The sequence below is a fragment of the Gekko japonicus genome, unplaced genomic scaffold, assembly GCF_001447785.1.
Source record: "Gekko japonicus isolate JY-2015 unplaced genomic scaffold, Gekko_japonicus_V1.1 scaffold207, whole genome shotgun sequence".
NCBI lineage: Eukaryota > Metazoa > Chordata > Lepidosauria > Squamata > Gekkonidae > Gekko > Gekko japonicus.
Genome location: NW_015175363.1, coordinates 558,555 through 582,091, shown reverse-complemented (window position 1 = coordinate 582,091; position 23,537 = coordinate 558,555). Strand labels below are relative to the sequence as shown.

The 23,537-nt window shown below is 43.6% G+C and overlaps 1 long non-coding RNA gene across 2 annotated transcripts in view; it reads left to right on the top strand.

Annotated features, from left to right (window-relative positions):
- Positions 1 to 13,831, top strand: part of LOC107122345 — a 17,064-nt gene extending 3,233 nt beyond the window's left edge. Inside the window, exons 1-3 of one of the 2 annotated variants that reach the window (XR_001482909.1) lie at positions 7,198 to 7,311; positions 11,049 to 11,157; positions 13,796 to 13,831. This is a non-coding gene — a long non-coding RNA (uncharacterized LOC107122345). Of the gene's footprint in view, positions 1 to 7,197; positions 7,312 to 11,048; positions 11,158 to 13,795 lie in introns of those variants that run through there. The other variant, XR_001482908.1, reaches the window with a different exon arrangement.
- The last annotated feature ends 9,706 nt before the right edge of the window (positions 13,832 to 23,537 follow it).

The following is a 23,537-nucleotide window of genomic DNA, read 5'->3' as shown; positions in this document are numbered from 1 at the left end:
GCTGGAGTGGCCGCGGGGGGGTCTGGAGTCGGGCGGCCGCTGGCGGGGGACGCAGTCGCCCGGGCCGAGATTGGGGGGGCAAGGCGGGCGACAGAAGGCCGATGCCTCCGTCGCCCGGCCCTCTACAGAATCCACCCCCCAAACCTCCAGGTATTTCCCTCCTTAGAGCTGGCAACCCTACATTCCCCTCAGTGCCTGTTGGTAGGCAACTAAGCTTGGTCCTGTCACCTACTTTGGCCTTTGGGAGAAACCACATTGGGGCCAATCCTGATAGGGTTGCCAACTCCCGATGGGAAATTCCTGGAGATTTGAGGGATGGAGCCTGAAGAGGGTGAGGTTTGAGGAGGGGTGGGACCTCAGACAGGTACACTGCCATAGACTCCACCCTCCAAACCAGTCAGTCCCACATAGGGAACCATTGTTGCCAATCTCCAGGTGAGGGCTGGAGACCACTCAAAATTACAATTGCTCTGCAGAAGGGAGGGCGGAAGTCAGCTGAAGTCAAAGGGGCAGATAATGGTAGGTTGGTGGCTAGCTGGGAAGGAGATGGGGTTGCCAACTCCAGGCTGGCAAATTCCTGGGGATTTGAGGGGTGGAGCCTGGAGAGGGTGGGGTTTGCGGAGGGGTGGGACCTCAGACAGGTAGAATGCCATAGACTCCACCCTCCAAACCAGCCATTTCGTCCTGGGTAACAATTGTTGCCAATCTCCAGGTGAGGGCTACAGATCACTCAAAATTACAACTGCTCTTCAGGTAGCAGAGATCAGTTCCTCTGGAGAAAACAGTGGACTCTGTCATTATACCCTGCTGAGATCACCACAGCAAATTGACACTGTTTGCCCAAAGCCAGAGCACTCTCCCAGAGCCTATTTCTAGATCTCGTTGTATTTATTTCCACAACGGGCCTTATTCCTAGTATTTTAATAAATGAATAACTACATTGAGACTGCTAAAGGCAGTTTGCAGCCCAATCCTAACTTCTTTTGTCAGGCCTTGTGTTCAGTGGACTGTGCTTAACACTGTGGCCTTGTTACTGAATAGCGTAATATGTATGCTACAAGTAGAACAATTTCATAGTTATATTTATAACCTAGCTTTATTTCTACATTTAGGTAAAATACCTATAACTTGCTTTTCTCCCAGAGCATCATATGACAAAGGATTAAAACCACAGCCCATAATAATAATATTACCAAAGATTGCCAAGAACAAACTGAATTATCCTTCTGCAATCTGAAGTCTTGCCAGAATGACAAAGAAAGGCAAGGGTCAATTGCAAGAGCATATTTGGAAACCAGTCCCTTGCTCCGTGCCCTCTGGCACAATAGCTGTACAGTCAGTGTGGTGGCTTGTTAAAGCAGAGATTTTTTAGTCTTTCTGGCTTTAGGGAACCTTTTCCAGTTTGATATGCAAGTCAAAAGTCCTCAGCATATTGAAGATAATTCTGGAAAGTGTTTGTTTGTTTATTTATTCATTACATTTCTACCCCACCCTCCCGCCAAAGCGGCTCAGGGCAGCTTACAAACCATTTAAAACCAACATACAGTTAAAACCAACAATTACACATATAAATACAGTACCATAAAATCCCAGCTAATACATCCTATGATAAAGTGCTAGTGCGACACCACCGGCATAGTCAGTTCTTATTGAAACACTTGACGGAATAGCTCCGTTTTAACTGCTCTACGGAACTGCTGAAGGTCCCGTAGAGCTCTGATCTCCTGAGGGAGCTCGTTCCACAGCGTTGGCGCCGCCAAGGAGAACGCCCTGGTCCTAGTTACTGCTAACCTAGGACCCCTAGGCCCAGGGGAGGCCAGACGGTTTTGCGTTCCCGATCACAGTGCCCTTGGGGGAACATATGGGGAAAGGCCATATAATAATATAATATAATATAAGAAGCCATGTAAACCGCTCAGAGCCTCCGGGATAGAGCGATATAGAAATTGAAAGTTAAATAAATTAAAATAAATAAATAAAGGCAGGTAGGCAGACCCCAGACCATTAAGGGCTTTAAAGGTCAAAACCAGCATCTTGAAGCGAATCTGGAACGTTATTGGAAGCCAGTGCAAGGACTTCAGCACAGGCTGGATGTGCTCCCACCTGTGTTCTAGTGCACAGCCTTCATTCATGTTGACTGGGCCCTTTAAGCTTCACTTGCTGTGCCTGAATTTACAGTGTACTGGACAAAGCACCCAACATAAGAACATAAGAGACGCCAATGTTGGATCAGGCCAAAGGCCCATCCAGTCCAACACTCTGTATCACACAGTGGCCAGAAATACCAGTGCCATCAGGAGGTCCACCAGTGGGGCCAGGACATTAGAAGCTCTCCCACTGTTGACCCCCCCCCAAGCACCAAGAAGACAGAGCATCACTTGCCCCAGAGTCCCTATCTATACCTTGTGGCTAATAGCTACTGATGGACCTCTGCTCCATATGCTTATACATTGTTCTGTAGCTACACATTTTTACGGGGAGATCAGTTGTAGGTCCAGGATGTCTTTCAAGGCAGCTTATCGGCTATTTCTACACTTACTGGGGGGAGGGGGGGGACTGATAAGCCTCCAAGGAACCCCGAGCTTTCCTTTCTTTTTAAAACTATTGGTCTTGAATGGTGGCCTGGGTGAGGCAAATAAAGTCACATTCGCTTACTTCTAGAATAACCCTGTTGCAGATTTCCACCCAGGGGTTGATTAGCCATTTACTTTTTTGGGGGGGGGAACCCATTGGGCTCTTGTCTTAAGTCCTACACACTCACCCCACTGCATGGCCTGTAAGGAGGATTACGATGCTACTAGCACAAGGCAAAGATAGAAACTACAGTGCCCATGCTTTTCATTGACAGGCAAGCAAAGAGGAGCATGGGCACTCCAGAACCCAGCCAGCCACACCGCACCCAAGCCAACCAGGGAATAGAGGCAGAGCAGCATCCAGGTTTGCTGTGCACCAGGAGCACTTGTATTGCTGGCCCCACCGTGTCCATACCAGCAACAAGAGCCAGTGTGGTGTAGTGGTTAGAGTGTCAGACTAGAAATCTCCATTCTACCATGGGAGCTTGCTAAGTGACTTTGGGCTACTCACACACTCTGAACCTAAGGATAATGAGGAGCAGTAATACAACTGCACCTGGCTTTGCCCTGCTGGCACAGGTGTGGTGCAGCCAGTAAGGGGTATGGTGCTTCTCATACTCCTCTTTGCCGATCCCACTGTCCCCAGGGTGGGGAAGAGGAACATAAGCACAATAGTGCTTGGCTTCACTCTGTGCCAGCAGAAGCATAGGCTATCTGGAAAGGGAAAGCATTACATATCCTTTCCCTGCTGTTTCATTCTAGGTGTGGCTAGCAAGGAAGATACCAGTGGTGCCTCCATTCTGTCCAGCACTCCATTTGGTGAGGTTTTGGTGTTCCCCTTTTCCAAGGCCATTTTGGCCTCCGATCCACCCTCATTTCCACTATCTACTGTCACCAAAATCCTCTCCCTATGAATATATTGATATAGGGTTACTGCTTTTTGAGTTTTCACCTGGATCTAATAAAGATATTGTGGCATTGTACTTGTTTTGTCTAATGGGTCAGCATAGCTCTACTTTACAAAGGTGGCCTGAAGAAAGAATGCCACTCAACACTGTGAAGAAAGAAAACAACAACTAGCAAGCTGTACAGTTGCGAGTGGTGTTTATTGTTTGTATGGAGGAGTTGATCTTTTAAAAATCATTTTTATACAGATAGCTTCTTGCTTGAAGCCTGTTTTATGAGAATCATTTTAGCTTGCTAAATGTTCTATGTTTAATGCTCTGGGGTTTAAAATAGTTATTCATTTTAACATTTTAATGCTGTTTTATGGTTTTGTCATGTTTTACTGATTAAGCTACCTCAAGCAGTTTCTCTGCTTTAAATATCCCCCATATACTTTTTTCAACTTTTTAGATTTTTGTGCACACCTGGGGACTGCCCCAAGTGTGCAGGAAAATCTCCCTGCCCCCCAGGTACCCCCAATGTGCAGATTTAGATATCTGCACACAGGGGGCACCTTCGCTATTAGATATATAGATAAATACTGTGTTCCATTTTCTCCTTTTTATACTACATCTAAATCCTTCCCTAGATGATCTGATGGAACCCCCCCCCCCTCTTTAGTATGATATGATATGCTGGAGAAAGCCCAGCTGCTTTCTAGGTATTTGAGGAACAATTAATCTACCACCCTTATTAGCTATTTAAATATTAGACGTCTAAAAATATATAGTATTTTTAAAAGCAATTTATCAAAAGAAGTGCTGGTCAAAGCTTTTCTGCTCCTTTTTTTCTGACAAAACATGTAAATTTCAGCATATAGTAAATTCCATCCACAGATCCTTTGATTAAATGGGGAAAGTATTATAGCTCAGTCTTTAAAAATGAAACCTAAGCTTTTGACAGGGTTCCCCATGATGTTCTGATGGGTAAACTAAAGGACTGTGGACTGGACTGTAGGATATTTAGGTGGATAGGGAACTGGTTGGAGAACCGCACTCAGAGAATAGCTGTGTCAATGGCATTTCATCTGAAAGTAGGGAGGTGTCCAGTGGGGTGCCACAGGGCTTGGTTCTGGGCTCAGTACGTTTCAGTGTTTTTATAAATGATCTGGATGAGGGTGTGGAGGGTCTACTCATTAAATTTGCAAATCATACTAAATTGGGAGAAGCAGCGAACATACCAGAGGATAGAGACAGAATTCAGCGAAATCTAAATATGCTGCAAAAGAAAGCAGATGTGAACAAGATGCAATTTAAGGATAAGTGTCACATTCTACATCTGGGTAACAAAAATGAGGAACACACATACTGGATGGGGGATGCACTTCTCAGTAGCTTTGAGTAAGGGTGGACCGAAAGTTAAATATGAGCAGCCAGTGTGATGCGGTGACAAAAAAGGCTAATGCAATCTTGGGCTGTATCAACAGAGGCATAACATCCAAATCATAACATGTCATAGTCTTGCTGTACACTGCATTGGTCAGGCCGCACCTGGAGTATTGTGTGAAGTTCTGGAGGCTTTACTTCAAAAAGGATGTGGACAGAATGAAGCGGATGCAGAGAAGAGTAATGAGGATGATCGGGGGCCTGGAGACCAAGCCCTATGTGGAACTGAGGGGGATGCTTAATCTGGAGGAGAGGAGGTTGAGGGGGGGACATGATTGCTCTCTTTAAGTATTTGAAGGGCTGTCACTTAAAGGAGAGCAGGGAACTGTTCCTGTTAGTAGCAGGGGATAGGACTCGCAATAATGGGTTTAAATTAAGGGCAGGAAGGTACCAGCTGGGTATTAGAAAAAACTTATTTGCAGTAAGAGTCGTGCAACAGTGGAATCAGCTGCCTAGGGAGGTGGTGAGCTCCCCCTCAGTAGCCATCTTTAAGCAGCATCTGGACAAACACTTGTCAGAGATATTCTAGGCTGATCCTGTATTGAGCAGGGGGTTGGACTGTATGGTCCCTTCCAACTCTGTGATTCTCGAGATTTTCCAGGGACCTGCCTGCTCTTTCTCCCCCCAGCTAAGCCTCTCTCCAGTTCTCCCAGGACCAAAAGGCCACCAGCAGGCTTTTGGGGGGCTCTCTGCTCTTCTCGGCTCCTCCTTGCCTTCCACGCCACCTTCCCCCCAGCTTCTCCTGGGAGGTGGAACCAGGGAAAGGGAGAAAGAGTTGAGAAAGGATATTATCAGGGATACCAGAGCTCTGGGCTGCGCGTTGGAGGAGACAGGATGATGCCACTGCCTAGTAAGTCTCTGGCTTTTGTGGTATAATTTGCTGTCCCACCAGAAAAAATATGCCCCACAAGCAAAAAAATCCTGGCTATAAGCCTGCTTTCATAAAGATAAAAGAGGAGAATATGGTCAAATGGGATTCAGTTGCTTCTGAGGAAATTTGTTCATTGTTAGATAAATTAAAAGTTAATAAAGCTCTGGGTCCGGATTCAGTTTAAAAACTGCTGTACTACCTTTTTATGTTGTGTGCCAGTAGTCTGGTTGCATTCTGGTTCAAGTGGAGCCCATCCCATTTATATAGGCCTGGCTTGTCCCAAAATGACCATCAGTGTCTAAGAAATCTAAAGGTCTCCCCTATACACGATTGTATCAGCTACATATTGAGACTTCCCAACTGTGTCTGTCTAGCTGGCCCTGCATGTGGAATAAGTAGTGTTTTGGAGACAGCCACCCTGGAGGTCCTGGCATTTAGTCTCCTACCTAGCAGTTTAAATTTGACTTCCAGGACCTCATGACTAAACTTCCCCACATCATTGGTGCCAACATGCACCACAACCACTGACTCTCCCTATTACTATCTGCCAAGCTATGTAGATGATGGGTGAAGTCTGCAACTTTCCTCGTAGGCAGGCAATTTACCATGAGGTCTACACACCCATCGGCAACCCAGCTATCTACATGTCTAATGATCGTATCTCCCACTGTGACAGGTCCCCCTCTCCTCAGTGACGTATCCTTAGCATGAGAGGATATGTCTTCACAAAGGAAGCAATTCTAAGCAATTTTGTCCCTTTCCTTGGAGTGATGCTCTCCTTCCACAAGGCCCTCATTATCCATGACTGGTAAGGAGCTGTCACCTGTGAATTGGGATGACACTGTCACATCCCTAGAAGCCTCATCAACCACTCTGTCTGCCTCTCAACTTCTCCAGGCGAACTACCTTGGCCTCAAAGGGATGAACATGCTGATTGAGGGCTACAAACTCCTTGCATCAAGCATGCACCTACCGTTTCTGTCCGGCAGGCAAGTAGTCATTCATCTGAGACTCCATGCAATACACTGGATTGCTGCCTGACCCTGCTGGCTTTCTACATTCATAAGTGGTATTTTACTGCTTATTTTGTGGTGTGTTTACCCAGGAAAAAGGGTTGAGTGTCTCTCCCCTCTATGCCCTGTACTTCTCCTGTATTGACACTTTGTCACTGTGATGCTTAAAATCCTTTAAGCCTAGCTTAGATTTAAGTCAGTTGCTGCAGTACTATTGAGAAGATCTGTTGCTACAGCATTCCTTCTTCACCCACTAAGATGCAAAGCTCTTTAGCTTAAACTATATTATCAGAATCAAATATAAGTAACACCTGCAGCTTGCACAGATGCTTAACTTGCTAGGCCTCTTCTTTTTATGAAGGCTTTGTCACTGTGATGCTTAATCTCTGGGGTTCTCTTGATCACAGAGCTCAAACACTGTGCATTGGTTGGCTTCTTCCATATCTGGCTGATGTGAGACATCAACATTCTGTTCCATGGTTGATGTTGCCCCTATTCACTCCAGTGCAGTTGGATCTTTTCAGGTACACATTTTCTCTGGTGAAAGAACATAGGGTCATGCCACTGAAGTACTAGTGAAATATCCTATGTCAGTGTCATGAGGTTTAGGATTAATCTGTTAATCACATTGAGGAGACGCTTGCCTTTTAAAAAGGTATGTTGTTTTTAAGTTCATTTAAATAGAATTTAGTTACATAAAACTGAATGTCTGAAAAAAAACCATACCCAGCATTTACCATTCCAGTGCTTAATCCATTTCTAATGTTTTGCTTCTTTTTCTTCTTGTCATATTCTCTTTCGCATAGCTTTTTCCTTTGGCCAGTCACATCTTATCCCAAGCTTATGTGCTTCATTTATCACATGCCTTAGGCAGTCTCCATGCCTGACTCAAACTCATGTTGGAGAGTATCACATTCCCCTTCCGCACAATTTCTCACACATAGTTTAAATTAAAGCTGAAATGGCATAACCTTCCAGAAGCTGACATTTGGAAACCGAATTCCAAAGTAGCGCTAGAAAAGCACTTTAGGGAAAGTTTAAAGACTTACTTTCGAAACAAGGACTAAAGGAGGGACCGGGCAAGGGTTTATAAAATTGTGCTTAGTGTGAGGAACCAGTAATATACAAGGAAACTGATGCCAACAAAAGATCAAACTGCAAGTGTAGCCCAAAAATTAAAAGCAAAGCCAATACGCTGAGCTCCAAGACTATACTGAATTCTTGACTGTTTATTATTAGGCAACTCCAGAGGACCTTGTATGTATTGTGACTTAACTGGTGGACTAAGGCAGCTCCTGCAAAAAATAGGGTTTTTGTCAGCTAAAATTACCAGCTCTGAGGAATGAAAATATGACATAGGAAGTGCACTTCACCAACAAGAGTTACAAAACTTCTACATCTGGAATATCAGTAATTTTCTAAAAATCTCATTGTGTGTGTGTGTATGTAACAAGCATAGTTTTGTGGTAAGATTTTTTGCAAGGTAGCTGCTGGAGCCCTGCAGTTATGGTTTGCAGCAGCAGGGGCCGCTCAGCTTAATTTGCTCCAGGGCCGTTTTCACTTCCCAGTCCACTCCTGTGCCACATTTACTTTACATTACCATTTTAAACCATAAAAATAAAGCACTGAATAACCAAAACACACACATACATGAAGTTCCCTTATACTGAGTGAGACTCTTGGTCTATCAAGATCAGTACTGTCTACTCACTGGTTGTGGCCCTCCAAGGTTTTTCACATCACCTGCTATCTGATCATTTGAACTGGAGTTGCTGAGGACTGGACCTGTGACCTTCAGAATGCAAAGCAGATGCTCTGCCACTAAGCCATGGACCTTCCACTCCTAGGCTATAGAAGGATACTTGTTTTGGGACCTCCCAGTATTTTTGTGGCATCTCCAACATCTAGTTATTCGCAATGCTAAAAATGACAGCCATTTTGTGAGGGTGCCCATTCCCCTTTCTCATAATTCCAAAAGTACCATCAGGCTCGAAAAGTTTGGGTGCCTCTGTTTTAAAACTGAACATCAAGGAAAAGTTCCTTGGCATTTCATAATACAGGCAAAGGTGCCCATGATGCTTGCAGATTATCTTTCCTTGGAGTTCTTAAAATAAAACCAGGATGCCATGTGTTGGGGATTTTTAGGTGCAAAGTTATCTGCCAATTCACATTAAAAATAGATTTTGTAAGGGCAGCATGTACTGTATCCATCTGCATGAATGTTGTAAAGCAGAAGATATTTGGCTCCTTCATCTAGCAACATTTTTGAGCCCTTTCATCGTGGGATCTGAAAAGGAAGAGCTAGAAAGCTCAGATGGAATTTGTGTCATTAAGAACCTTTAGCTGCTTTGCACAATACATTATAATTGGCACTTTATCCACGCATAAAGCACAACTCCTGGTTTCAGGCACCATTTGAAAAATAAACTAAAGGAGTGTTTCGTTTTACTTAGTAACACTGAATGTAGTACTTCACAATAGCCCTATCAGTTAGTATCCCGTTGTTGAATGGATAGTTGTCACCATTTGAAAATGCAGCTTGCATGCTGAGATAAGAAAAATGGGGATCCTAGATTTGGTCTCTACACTATAGTCAAGTGGTAAGTAGATGAATGGAAATATGAAGTGTCTCTCCCCGCCCCCCGGTTAAACTTCTTATTTCGTGCCTCTGATACTTCCATATTCCACAGTGTGGGTGCTTGCTTCCAGAGTGCAAAGATCAACACAGCAGAGTTACTAGCTTTAAGATCTTTTTTTTTTTAATGTAGGCATACCCAAATGTGTTCCTGGTAGTAGTATAATTGCTTTTTGTATCTAGTCAAGGAAAGGAAAGTAGCCTTTTGATAGTCAATTCTTTTGGAATATACATATATCTCTTATGTGTTTCAACAGTCAAATTCTAAATCCCACATTCGTTTACTGTATCCGGGGAATATTTTAAGACTGCTGCACTTTGGTAGCATATTGGTATCCCAGGTGTGACACAACACTACTAGGAAGGAGGCAGGGCTCCAGGCCTGTTGTTGGATGGGGAAAGCCAATAGACTCCTGCTAGTACTATTTGTTTTAGACATTTATATTCCCATTTCTTCCCAATGGAGACCCAAAGCAGCTTATGACATTCTCTCCTTCTCCATTTTATCCTCATAGCAAAAATCATGTGATCTAGGTTTGGTTGAGAGAGAGTGACTGGCCCAAGATTGCCCAGTGAGTTTCCATGGTGGAACGGGGATTCTGACCTGGGTCTCCTGCATTGTAGTCCAGTATTCTAACCACTGCACTACACTGGGTCTCATTCTAACTCTAACAAGTACAACCACAAATACAGTTTCAAGATCTTTAATTAAAGTTAGGTTCCAAAAGGTTCCAAAAGAGTTTCTTTCTCTTACTGTTGTAGTAAAATAGTGCCGTAAGATAGCTCCAGTAGCTATGGGTAGTTGCAGAAATGCATTCCAAGAGTCATGTCCGAAGGTCATTTTCTGGGCCAGTGGTATAGAGGACACTAAAGGAGTGGTGAGCTACATGTTGCTCATTCCAGGAATAATGTAGTGGGCTCAGCCACAGCATTGTCTTATCTCCTATCAGGAGAAAAGATTCCCCCCACATGCACACACAATAGTGTGTATTTTATCTGTGTCCTTTAATTCAAGGCTTCCAGTTCCTTGATGGAGAGCCCACCTGCTGCTGAAGCAGAGAGAAAAAGGCAGTTCCTGCAGTCATTCTGCTCCTTAGGGTTGCAGTGTGGGAAGTAGAAGTTTCACATTTTGTGCTTTTCCCTTTGTCATCCTGAGACAGCTCCAGCAGTTCACAGCATCATTATCAGCTGTCTGGTATAAACAGAGTAGAGAGATTTATAAATCAGCAGCAGCAATTTGTAAATGAACAGCAGAGACAGGGCTGAGAGTTTGGGCCCCCTGGAGCTGTAGAGACAAATTCACACTTTAGTGTCACTTTATCAACATCCGCTACATCCCATCAGCATTAATGTAACTCACTCCTGACTGGTGACCACTGGATGTGAATAGCCAGCTGGGTCAGTGGCCAGTTACCAAGTGAAATACTTGGTCAGTTTGCTGGTCGAATAGTACTCAAGGAATTTTAAAAAGTAATTCCCTTATTATAACACCATTAAAGGCATATTTAATCATCAGCAGGTTGGATAGCTATGCTAAATATAAAAAACTTGTTTAAAAATGTAATGAGTGTTTCTATTATTGTGAATGATGCACTCAACAGTACTTATCTTTATTTTCTATCCTAGGATCCACTGAAGTTATAACTTAAATCTGAAATCAAGTCAGTTTTGATAATATTGTGCAAAAGAAACAGAACACCAAATCTTCCCGTTTGTATGCCTTTTGTGATGACAGGTAACCAGCAGGAAAAGCTTTGCTATTCTGCTTTTCCCCTTTTGTCTACACATAATATGTAAATACAGTATTATTATTAGTATATTCTAAACATTAGACAGATTTCTTCCTTATTTACACATTTATCAGGTTTAATTTTATTCTGATATACAAAAAATGATACCATATCTTGATAAAATTATTTGGGGTAGAATTGTTTACCATCCCAAATTTGTATATATGCTGCTATTTCTCCCCACATGCATAATAAACCATATTTTATGAAGCCATTTCTTCAAACTTGGTAATTTCTCCTGTTTCCAGTGTAGTGCTAGAATTTATGTTGCTATTAACAGAATCTTTGAAAGTTCCTTTCCTTATACAAAGCCAAATGTGATTTTATGCTGTATCAACAGAAGTATAGTGTCCAGATCACGCAAAGTGATGGTATCACTTTACTCTGCTCTGATTAGACCTCACCTAGAATACTGTGTTCAGTTTTCGGCCCCACGATTTAAGAAGGATATAGACAAGCTCGAACGGGTCGAGAGGAGGGCAACGAAGATGTGAGGGGTATGGAGACCAAGTCCTATGAGGAAAGGTTGAAGGAGCTGGGTATGTTTAGCCTGGAGAGGAGACAACTGAGAGATAACCATTTTCAAGTACTTGAAGGGCTGTCATATCGAGGATGATACAGAGTTGTTTTCTGTTGCCCCAGAAGTTCGGACCGGAACCAGCAGGTTGAAATTAATTCAGAAGAGTTTTCAGCTAAACATTTGGAAGAACTTCCTGACAGAACAGTTCCTGAGTGGAACAGGCTTCCTTGGGAGGTGATGATGAGCTCTCCTTCTTTGGAGGCTTTCAAACAGGCTAGATGGCCATCTGACAGCAATGCTGATTCTGTGAACTTAGGCAGATCATGAGAGGGAGAGGAGGAAAGGTTGCCTCAGTGCTTAGTTCTTGTGGCTCTTTCTTACATGCCCAGGGAAATGCTGATGGCCACTTTGGGGTCAGGAAGCAATTTTTTCTTCAGGCCAGTAATCCTGGAGGTTACTTTTTTCCCACCATAGAGAACAATGGAGGGGATGGGGGCAACCTGTTTGAGGGCCCATAGGATTGGACCCCCTGGTTCAATGTTCTTGAAACTTGGTGGGTATCTTGGAGATAGGTTTCAGCAGCTACCCTGTGAGTTTAGAGCCTCTCCCTCAAACCCCCTCCCCTCCATCCCCCAGAATATACCCTATATTTTTGCCATTGACTTCAATGGCCCATAGGATATAATGGGGCCAAATTGCCGCCAAAATTCGGCGGCAATTCGACTGCAAGCTGATTCAGATCAGAGAATCTGAATCGGCCCACAGCAGCCTGAAAGGGGCCCGAATGGACCATTTTTGGGGATGCATTTGGTTCAGATGAACCGAATGCACATCCCTAGTCCCTTCCAACTCTGTGATTCTATGATTCGATCATTTATAAAATATCCCCCAAAAAAACCTGTGCTGAGGTCGCTTGGAATTTTACTATGGACTATTTTTCTTATAATCAAACATATTCCTTGCTAAAATATTTGGATGTTTTGGCATAACTGCCAAATATAAATAAATGAGCCAAAAAGTTTTTTACTTCTCCCATGAAATAAGGAAGTTGTCAGTGTCATTTTTGCAAGGCCTGGTGGAATATGGAATATCTGTCCATTACTTTAATGGTATTTTTCTTATTCTGATATTTAATGAAGATTTTTGAATCTCTATATGCAGTTTGAGCCAAATATTATCTAGAATCGTCATTGTTAAATCAATTTTCTACCTTTTAAAATACTCCTTTTTTTCTTGCTTCTGTTAAGATCTCATGAATTTTTACAATAAGGCCTTTCTGACCAGTTGATTTATATATAATGCTTCCCAGTTTATTTAAGGGGTGGAATTTATTTACCTGATGTAAGGACAGAATGACACATTTAATTAACTATCCCATCTTCTGGCCATCGTTAGCAGGTATGAGTCATGCCTGCCACCCAATAAGCAATCTTCCACAACCAGGTGCATTTCCTGTCACTATTTCACCCTAGTTCATCCTTTGGTACCCCCTCTTACATAGAAAATTGCACCAATCAGAAAGCAACCCAAATTCCACCAACAGACAGCCTGATCTGCATTCTTGGTTCAGTGCCATCACAGATTGCACCAGATTTGGCCCATAGCAATGATCCCCCCATTGGCGCTCAGGTAAATCTAGACGCACAAGATGCATCTTTTTTATTTCCACCCATTCTTCTTTCCTTCCTGAATATAATCCTCCATGTCTTTCTGTACACTCCCTGTTCTTTAGCAGCTCCATCTCCCATTCCTGGATGGCCATTGCCCATCAGTGCTTCCCCACTGTATCCCTCATTAGGGACTCCTTCCTTCCTGTTTGAAATTCCCTCCCTATTTGTTCCAGCACACCATTTGGCTTTTCAAACAACCCCTCTTCTCTCTGGGTTGGTTTACTCTGGACTAATCATGTCAGGGGAAGTAGAAACTGGGCATTTGACTTGAAATAATACAATGACACATTAAGATCTTGTAAACATGAATAGTTTTGTTGGGTTGCTGTATGTGAATTGCTGTGGTACTATTTCAATTGAAGAGTTCAGTCTTGCCATGCTGTACTTTTACAGGGCCTGCAAAACGGAGCTCTTCCACCAGGCTTTTGACTAAGGAGCCGCATCATACACCGAGGAGTGTCCCTGTGCCCTGGCTTTACCATCTTTACCTTCACCTCCAGCCTGTGCCCCGGACTACCATTGTTGTCTCTAGCCTGTACCCACCACATAATAAGTGAGCGAACTGCGCTGGTATGAAAGTTATGGTAATCATACAGTCACCTAAGCCATATTAGAAATGTTTGCTCTTGTTTTATCTGATAATGTTCCAATGTTTTAAGTGTGTTTTAATTTATTGTTATTTATATTATATGTTTATATGCTTATATAGGTTTTAATTGTATTTTTATTAAATGTTGTGTAAACTGCCCTGAGCCCACCTTTGTGGGGAGGGCAGGGTATAAATTGAATGAATAAGTAAGTAAATAAATACTTATGTCTTGATTCCCCTCTTTCTGTTCTGTACCTTGGATAGGATAATAATGTTACTTGCTGAAGTACCTGTTTCCTTTCCACCTTTCCCTCTAACAGGACTTATTGTGCCAAACTATTTATACAACAGCCAGAAAAAAATCCCTTTCTGCCCAGAGACTCATGTTCTGCCCTTCATGTGCAGGACACTCTTTACATGGGAGGCCCGACATGGAGAATGAAGAACTCAGGAGGCATCTCTTTTGTGGCTACGGTTGCAGACCAACTATTCAGAAGCAGCTGCCTAAATCATGGGAGGGTGCTTGGTTTGCAACCTCTCAACATTTTGCGGGAGCACCCACTCCCCATTTTCAAAATTTCCAAAGTGCCCACAGGTTCAGCAAGACAAAGGACCCCGTAGCCCCTCGTATCCCCATGAGTTTTTGAGACCAACAGCTTCGATCTTATATTCCATTTGACTGGATTCTGTATTCGTATTTGCTTTGCATAATACCATGGCAGACCTACTGCTAGCTTTTTTATTGTTTGACTTTTTGCCTTCACTTAAAAAAAATAGTATGCTCTCTGTACAGAGGTTGTACATTCCTACCTGCTTAAATGATCACTCACAGCATGTATCTAATGAAGTGGGCTGTGGCTTTGAAAGCTTGTGCCACGATAAACGTGTTAGCCTTTACAGGTCTCTGTTGTTTTCACCATTATATTTGACTGGGCACAGTGCCAAGAGAACTCTCTGAAAAAGGATAAAGGTTCTCTGGGTTCTACATTAATTACAGTAGAATCTTGTGAATCTGTCAGTACTGGCAGTATGACATACCTTTCTTCTTTATCCAATTTTTATTTCACATAGATGGAAATTGAGTTTCTTCATGATTAAAATTGTAGCGGGTGGAAATAAGGAAAGAGAACCACATTTCAGGCAGTTATATGCCTCTGCTTCAAGGGAGTTGTTCGTTGTAGAAGAACTATATTAGATATTCTGGTCTCTTTTTAAGCAGATAATTAATTCCTTGCATATTCCAGATGCTTACTTTTAATCTTCCCATTACTTATATTTCATGCATCATATTTCAGATAGATTCTATCTGTCCCCATCCTCTACTTACTGAAAAGTGTTTTGACATTCTTCACCTTGTAAGAATTGTACTTCTGAATTTCTCTTTATCGTCTTTGCAAATGAAGGGGTTATGTATACAAAAATGCCGTTCTGGACAGATCCTGAGTGGGACAAATCACACAACTGGTGTTATCAAATGCAACAGTGTTGATCACCTCTACAGGGTATCATGCAATTAAATGCAGTCCCCCTCCCCCCGTTTTTATAAAGAAAACATCTGTTGAATGTGGAGACACATAATCAGATCCTCAGTAGGCAGTGAGAAAGTTTTATGGGTGACCTTAAGCAAATCACTCTCAACCTATCCTTACAGGTATGTTGTGAAAATAATGGGGGAGGGGTGCCCTGAAACAATTGAAGACTGGGTAGGACGTTAATCAAACAAAGATGTTTTATGTTTAACAGAATAATATATTCTGCCTAAATCTGAGAAGAAAGCCCAGAGAAACTTTCAAATAAAATACTTTTTTTCAAACAAATTTTGGCTGCTAGAAGAAAAGAAATAAGGGTCCCTAGGGAATTGCTATGCTATGCAATTGATAATATAATAATGCAATTGAAAATAATTTTTTTCCTTTCCGTTATAGGGAACAGCTAGTGACTTGTAATGATTTAGTCTTATAGAAGAAAAAATGTGCCATCAAGTTGCAACTGACTTATGGCAACCTCATCTGTGGAGCATTCTGGGCATGAGACAAGCAGAGGTTTACCATTGTCTTCCTCTGGAGTCATACAGATCCTATAGTAAATCTTCAGTTATTTCCCAGAATTACTTTCTTGCTAACAATTAACCTACATCATTCTGGGTGGGTAGCCTAGTTTTGATAATCAAAATTAGATTTCCCTGAAGGTCAGCTACTGAGCATAGTTGTATGGGTAGGAACCAAGAATCATAGAATCACAAAGTTGGAAAAGGCCATACAGGCCATCTAGTCCAATCCCCTGCTCAGAAGAAGAAGAGATTGGATTTATATCCCACCCTTCACTACCCAGAGGTGTCTCAGAGCGGCTTACAAACTCCTTTCCCTTCCCCTCCCCACAACAGACACCCTGTGAGGTAGGTGGGACTGAGAGAACTCTGACAGAAACTGCTCTTTTTTCAAGAACAGCTCTTATCAGAACTATGGCTTGCCCAAGGTCATCCAGTCAGGTGCAAGTGGAGGAGTGGGGAATCAAACCCGGTTCTCACAGATTAGAGTCCGCGCACTTAACCACTACACCAAACTGGCTCTCAATGCAGGATTAGCCGAGAGCATCCCTGATAAGTGTCCAGCCATTGCTTAAAGACTGCCAGTGAGGGGGAGCTCAACCTCTTACTTCGACACCATTTGTCCTTTGTTGTTCACTGTTCTTCATTTGTTTCCATGCTGGTCTTTATTGTTTGGTAGGGATGCACACACAAAAAGCAGGATAGGGACAAGTAGTTTGAACATTATCCAAACCTGCCAGTAGCAGCCAGTCCCAAGCTAGTGATCTCTGCCTCTCCTTCTCCCCCCCCCCCCTTAAGCCACACATGAAATCACTGGCAATGTTTCAGCGACTCAATGCATTTCAGCTTCTGGACCATGACTTAGGGCGATTCTGCATCTAGCATTTGTACCACATTTTCACAACTGGGAGGAAAAAGTACAGCTCAAAACCACATTCAAATATTCCGGACCAGGACCAACGCCATACTGACTGCAAAGTCACCCCTGAACGGCCATAAAACAGCCATAAATCTATGCAGACAGTACCATAAAATCCGATGAACAAAGGAAGCAAAAGCCGCATGGAATGTGGAGGCTACCATAAAATCAGATGATCAAAGGATGTGAAAGCAGCATGCAATGCACAGGGAATTTCTGTTCTAATGTGGGTTTAGAAGCAACAACAGAGGGGAAAGCCAATGCAGAATCAGCCATAGTTTTCTACTCAGGAACTGACCGGGGGGGGGGGGTTACAATCGCTACTTGCCCCAGGCAAGTAGACAAGTGGCAGTTTACAAGCTGGACATCTTTTAGACTTTGTATGAATTCAGCTTTTTTAGTAATGTCTGCCTTCTGGGAACTTTCGTGCTATACTTCTTTGAGAAAAGCATCTTACCTGTCAGTCCTCAGTAATAGTTATAGTAGCAATACTGCAGTTTTTAGATTTTGATAGAGCCTCTTTTTGGGAGAAGGGGGTATTCAGTTATGCAGGAGGTTTGAGGACATCAGCAATGGTTTTGTCAGAGGAATTTAAAAAATGACTCATGCATGACAGTGGGAGATTATACAGAACAGATTATCTGTCAAATTTCACGGAAAGGCAGAATCCAGGATCAAAAAAGCTAGCATGGTGAGGGGGTACTTAATATGTTCCTTACTGTTTCCCTTCTCAAAATCACCTCCCCTCAAGTTGCTTTTTTTACCCATAGAGGAAAAGACATGGGAATCTATATATTACCCTATGGAAGCAAATGCAGCAGTTTCAGAAAAGCATTTTTAAAAGAAAAAATGCCTGGCAAGGAAGTACATACCCCCTTCTCACCCACCATTCTTCTGTTCCAGATTTCTATGTTCGTTTATTTATTTGATTTATATCCTGCCCTCCCCGTCAAAGCAGGCTCAGGGCAGCTTACATAAAAGTTTTAAAACAGATAAAACATAGCAAATATAAATATAAAACACAACATAAAGTGCTCGTGTGCCATTTGTGTAATACTGGTGCGGCAGTAGTAGCAAACCATTACAATGAGATACAGTCAGCATTTTATGTCCGTTCATATCAACAGTGCACAGGATTCTGGTGATGGTAATAGGGTACAGGGTCTTAAATTCATTCGGTGCGGCTCCTTAGTTGAATGCCTGGTGGAAGAGCTCTGTCTTGCAGGCCCTGCAGAACTGTAAAAGGTCTTCCGGGAGCTCATTCCACCAGCGCAGAGCCGCCACTGAAAAGGCCCTGGCCCTAATCGAGGCCAGCCTGGCATCCTTGGGACCCGGGAGGGCCAGATGGTTTTGGGACCCTGAATGCAGTGCTCTCTGGGGGACATGTGGGGAAAGCCGGTCCCTCAAATATGCCAAACCCTGACCATAAAGTGCTTTAAAGGTAAGAACCAGCACCTTGAAGTGAATTTGATATGCTATAGGCAGCCAGTGCAGCGCTTTCAGGGCAGGCTGGATGTGCTCCCACATGGGGAGGCCCAACAACAGCCTGGCTGCAGCATTCTGCACCAGCTGAAGCTTCCGAATTTGGGACAAGGGCAGCCCCATGTAGAGAGCATTACAGTAGTCTAATCTCAAGGTGACCATAGCATGGATCACTGCTGCCAAGTCGTCGTGTTCGAGGAAGGGAACCAACTGCCTAATCAGCTGAACATGATAAAAGGCTGACTTAGCTGTGGCTGCTACCCGGGCCTCCATCGTTAAGGAGGCATCCAGGAGCACTCCCAAATTCCTAACCCCTGGTACTGGCACCAACGGCGCCCCATCTAAGGTCAGGAGTGGAATCCCTAAACCCAGGCCGCCTCAACTCAGGCACAGGACCTCCGTCTTCATTGGATTCAATTTCACCCAGCTCAGTCTAAGCTAACCAGCCACAGCTTGCAGCGTCAGGTCCAGATCTTCCTGTCAGACTGGCTACCCAACAACAGATAGAGCTGGGTGTCATCTGCATACTGGTGACATCCCAGCCCATGCCTCTGGGCAAGGGGGCGCATGTAGATGTTAAAGAACATCAAGAAGAGCCCTGTCCCTTGGGGCACTCCACATACCAATGGGTGCTTTGATGATAAATGGAAGAGGAGATAACTACATATGATATCATGGGATCCTTAGAGGGAGAATGGGATAAAAATACATGAATAGATGGGAGAAGGAACAAATTCCGAATAGTATAATAATTTTTTTAAATGGTCTCTGGGAAATAGTGAATTATGTATTTTACACATTTAGTAAAGGTAAAGGTTTCCCTTGCTCGAATGCTAGTTGAATTCAACTCTAGGGGGCAGTGCTCATCTTCATTTCCAAACCAAAGAGCCAGCGTTGTCCGAAGATGTCTCTAGTCATGTGGCCGGCATGACTAAACGCCGAGGCGCACGGAATGCTGTTACCTTCCCACCAAAGTGGTACCTATTTATCAACTTGCAATTTCTTGCTTTTGAACTGCTAGCCTGGCAGGAGCTGGGGCCAAAGACGCGAGCTCACTCCATCACACAGCACAAGGGTCCCGAACTGCTGAACTACAGATTTTCCAGTTTGCAGCTCAGCATCTTAACCTCTGAGCCAGTTTGGTGTAGTGGTTAAGTGTGCGGACTCTAATCTGGGAGAACCGGGTTTGAGTCCCCACTCCTCCACTTGCACCTGCTGATGTGACCTTGGGTCAGTCACAAGCTCAGGCACAGCTGTTCTTGGAAAAGAGCAGTTTGTGTCAGAGTTCTCTCAGCCCCACCCACCTCACAGGGTGTCTGTTGTGGGGAGGGGAAGGGAAAGGAGTTTGTAAGCCGCTCTGAGACTCCAAGTGAAGGGCGGGGTATAAATCCAATCTCTTCTCTTCTTCTTCTTCTTCTACATAGTCAGTATTATCATCCCCATATTGCAGATGGGAAGCTAAGAAAACAGTGGCTTGCCTAAAGCCACCCAAGTTGATCGATGAGGCAGCATTTGTACTGGAGTTTTTCCCCCACAGCTTCCATCTTTAGAACCAAACTACAGAAGTTTGCAATGGGGACGTAGCCATACAGGAAGTGGCAACTCCATTGAAAAGTGCTACAGGGTCCTGATTCAGATCTAAACTGCAACATGGAAGAAGGGAGCTCCTACCTCCTCCTGTGCCATTGTCCTGAGCAGAAACAGCCCAGGGGGGATTATTTGCCCCACTGGGGGACTGCACATGCAAGCAATCATTGCACATGCAGGCCCCTAACATGCCCAACAATGCCTGCTCTGGGGCTGGTTCATTTGAAGAAACCAGTGTGTGTGGGGGTTCCTATTCCCCCTATGTTGCTGTTCTGATCCGAATCAGGCCTTTGTAGTACTTCTAAATGGAGTAGTCACTTGCAGTGTGGCTGCAAGTCCCTGTGGCTAAAATGTGAAAAGTAATTTGTGCTTCAGCTAGGGCTGCCAGGCTTCCTGCTATGGCCTTCCTGCTGGCAGCCCTGCTCTGAGTGGCAGTAGGAAGGGGGGGGGGACTAGCAACATCAGCTCTGTCACTGTATCACTTTCAGAAGTGATGTAGGGTAGCTCTAGGAATCACTGGATAACCTATGGTTTTACCATAGAGTCTCCAGTGATTGCCACAGAAACGCAGCTGCCATCATGCTTCACCCATGTCAGTGCCCCAGCCTGGCAACCCTGTGTTTGATTCTTAGCCAGCATATTGCACCAGCTCTCAGTTTATGCTGAAGCATAATACATCACATTCAGCTGCTGCTGATCCTGGAAGATAGAAAAGTACCATGTTATTCCAAGAATAAGAGGCCTTTGGAGGCTGTACATTTTGACAATGCCTGACCAAATATTCATGCTGTGAAATTTTGCTACTTGGGGGTCTGAAAAGATAGTCATCAGGTGAATATTGTGAGAGGCGAGACATTTTGATCAAGATTGTGCCACCAAATGCACGCACCTTAGCTATGCACCACAATTCCCTGTATGTTCAGTTGAGTACATATGAATACTAAATCAAGACAATCGGTCCATGTATAGAAAAATTGCTTTCTGCTTTCTATATGCACATGCCTTCTCCTGTGATTACATTATGATAACATGCTGTGTCTTATTTCCTGTTGCAAGCCAAATGGTGAGGCCACATGGCCTCAATAGCCATGCCATAAACCCACATTCTTTCACACTTTGATGCCAAACGCCAGACCTCATGGTTACACTTTCTGGCCCACTTGCGATCAGTCATGTACACAATGAAGTAGCTGGAGTTTGGGTCAGATGACTGCAGGCGGGGTCCCAAACGTATAGCCTATCCCCACACGCAGCTATGACAACCAACAATTGGGCACACCCATGCCCACTCACAATTGGCTGATTGCCACATCTAATTTGTGACTGGAATTGGGGTATAATTGTTTGATCCCTATGGGAGTGAGTTCTCTTGCTTTTGCTCTCTCCCCTGTCATTGTCTGTTTTATTGCACCTGAAATCCTGTCTCTTGGAAAGCAAAGACCTGCTTTGTGACTTGGAGCACATGGGTGTGCAAAAATAGGATTTCCCTTCTTCAAAATCCCTTGGACTATTCTGGACTGTGGATGTTCCTGATGTGGTAACTATGTATCTTCAATGTGTAGTTAAGGCAAATTGCCCTAGCCTTTGTTATTTTGTAATCTCTTAGTCTGTTTGCTGTGCTCTGTACTGAATAAAGATCCTTCTTATTGATAATTTGTCTCTGATGTAGTAACTTGAATTTCAAGTCTAAGTCTTGTGCCTAACCCTGACCACATACGCTACCATGGAAGGGTAAAAAGCGTGCATCTCTGGATAGAGTTGCTACTGTGTTAAATCCCAGATGCTAACTAAGGGCTGGAATCTCTCCCTTAGGAAAGGCAGGGACTAGTGAAAAGAGGTTCTGGTGGCAAATTGTTGTGAAGACCAGAGATGGTGCAGACTGTCTCATGGCTTGTTGTTTAATGTACTGAAAAGTACAGGATTCCCTCCCATCCCTGGACTGGACTGGGTGGGCTAATCCTGTACAGTCCATCAAGGTTAGTATTATCTACTCTGACTGGCAGCAGTATACCAGAGTCTCAGTTAGAGGTCTTTCTCATCCCCTCTCACCGGATCTTTTTAACTGGAGATGCCAAGGATTAAACCTTGGATTTTCTGCATGCAAAGCAAGTGCTCTACTATTAAACTCAGGCCCATCCCCAGATATGCTGGAAGTTCCTTAGGATGCCACTAAAGGGGTCATGGATTCCAGTTTGGTGTAGTGGTTAAGAGTGGCAGTCTCTAATTTGGAGAACCGAGTTTGATTCCCCACTCCTCCACATACAGCCAGCTGGGTGGCCTTGGGTCAGTCACAGTTTTCTCAGAGCTGTTCTCTCAGAGCTCTGTCAGCACCACCTACTTCATAGGGTGTTTGTTGCGGGGAGAGGAAGGGGAGGAGATTGTAAGCCAGTCTGAGACTCCCAAGTGAAGGGCAGGATATAAATCCAATCTCCTCTTCTTCCCTTCATTTTTGTGCCTCACTATTTATGTGATAAGGTAGAGGCTGCTGCACTATGTCCAAACCAATATGTCCAAAAATCTCCTTTTTGTCATGGCAAAACATTTCCCCCCTCCCATTTCACTTGCTGATATTTCAAAACTTGATATTTGTATACACGAACACATGAAGCTGCCTTAGAATCAGACCATTACTTCATCAAAGTCAGTACCTTCATCCCTCAATTCCGCTCATGATCTTGCCAGATTCGGAACGATAGGAGAAAGGGAGTTCTAACAATATGTTGGATCCCCAAGCATCGAGAATAAATCCACGTTTTCAAGAAAAGCAAAATTTATTTCAAAGCGTTGAAGACATACTCAAACACGTTCTTTGTTAGAACTGGGGATACACAGTTAGGGCGAGCATAATAAAGGAAATTCAAACAGATACATATCCAATGAATAATATTCCCGCTGGCGGGCTAATGAAACGGTTGCGCGCCCAGTCCATGGGAACCAGGCAGAACATCAGACAAAACACAGGTGCAGTTCTCATGAGATAGCAATAGGCAAGCATTACAGCATCTTCTCCCCCACACATCCACCAGTAGTTATCTTAGGCATTCCAGCACAGAAGCAGGATAGAATAAACAAGCCGGGTGCAACAGGGTAAGGATATGTACACAGAGGTCACAGAAAACAGAATGGCAGCTTGCTGACACCGATCAGGGAGGCATGCCTCCTCTTCCCCAGCTGCACTGCCAGGAGCTGCACAATATGTGTGAAAGAGCCGCGTGTGGTTCCCGAGCCACAGTTTGGCCACCCCAATATAGCTTATCTTTTGTTCAGAAATCTATCACTGTCTTTTTATTATCAGTGAATTAAAATTTTCACCCAGTCACTGGAACTATTGCTTTGCCAATACATAAAATGACACCTAGAAAGAAAAATACCCACCATTTTAAAGCTAGTGTTTCTATACTATATATAGCCAATGAATTATACCAGTAACAAGAAGAAATGAGAGAGATAATTTTAGAAACATGTTGATAGGTATCAAGTTGATATCAGCTGAAGGTCACCTGCTGAAATT